Genomic DNA, 1,437 nt, shown 5'->3' with positions numbered 1-1,437 from the left:
GCATCGCAGCACCAGGCGCGGGATCTCTGTATAAACAGCCCCTGTGCGCCACCACAGAGACAATGGGGTGGGGAATAGGATGGGAGGCCTTTCCCCTCTAGGGGGCGCTGGTGTGTGGAGGGGTGATTGCCTGCTTATGGGGCCCCTACTGTGTTCCACAATGTGTCTTGTCTTTTATTTTGCTTTTTATACACTCAGTTACGCTGAAGCGTTAAGTATTTATTGTAATTTTGGGCTCTTTTAAGGAGCATTCATGACAGCACTCTGGGCTCTGTTCCAGCTTGGAGACAGGATCGGGAAGAGGGAAGAGCCAGAGAGCCTGGGGGCCGAGAGTAATGGGTCCTGTAGGGGGAGAGGGATTGTAGGCAGAGAGCTTTCTGGTCTGAAAGAGGCCAGCGATAAAGCTGACGAGACAGAAGAGCTCAGGGAATGAGACACAGGGCCTTGCCCCTCTAAGGGGCGCCAGCTCTGATCCATCCCAAGCACTGGCTGGCTCAAACTGTGGGCAGTGGGCCAGTGGCCTTTCCCTTCTAGGAGGGGCTGGTCCCAGCTTACTTGCTGGGGGAGCAGGCAGGGCCCGGGTGGGTTTTCTTGCTGAGCTAGGATTGTATCAGGGTCACATTTTTTTCTTTTACTGTATAAGCCCAAAATGCTTCTTCACTCTCACTGCTGTCAGGTGCCCAGCGGGCATTGGCATGCATGGGTCATTTCTACCCAGCGTGCGCTCACTGCTGTATCCATGGGTATTACAGAATAAAAGCCACGTTTAAATAAAACTGTGTGTGTAAGAGAGAGAGCAGAGTGCTGCCTCCTGCTGGAGGGAATCGGGGCCCTCTGTGTGTGTATCCTGTGCATAGGATCATTGTGTGGGTGTATCGGTGTTCGGGGGCGGGGAGTGTCAGAGATTCTTTCTCCCAGTCACATTCCCCTTATTACTTGTTTCAGCTTCTTAGTCTTCCATGGAGCCACACGGGAAAATGTTCCACACCAGGTGTCAGGGTTCCTTCCCCACTCTTGAACTCTGGGGTCCAGATGTGGGGACCCGCATGAAAGACCCCCTAAGCCTATTTTTACCAGCTTAGGTTAAAAACTTCCCCAAGGCACAAATTCCACCTTGTCCTTGAACAGTATGCTGCCACCACCAAGTGATTTAGACAAAGAATCAGTGAAAAATACAGTAAGCAGTATATATATCACAGCACATGAAAAGATGGGAGTTGCCTTACCAAGTGGGGGGGGGGGGTCAGTGCTAACGAGGCCAATACAATTAAGATGGAAGTGGCCTATTCTCAACAGTTGACAAGAAGGGGTGAATATCAAAGGACGAAAATTACTTTTGTAGTGCTAACGAGGCCAATGCAATCAAGGTGGACGTTGCCCATATCCAATAGTTGATAAGAAGGTGTGAGTATCAGCAGAAGGGAAAATTACTTTTTG

This window comes from Terrapene carolina, unplaced genomic scaffold (assembly GCF_002925995.2).
Source record: "Terrapene carolina triunguis isolate 2854851 unplaced genomic scaffold, T_m_triunguis-2.0 Scaffold926, whole genome shotgun sequence".
Lineage (NCBI taxonomy): Eukaryota > Metazoa > Chordata > Testudines > Emydidae > Terrapene > Terrapene triunguis.
The sequence above is the reverse complement of the archived record's forward strand: the minus strand, read 5'-3'. Positions refer to the sequence as shown.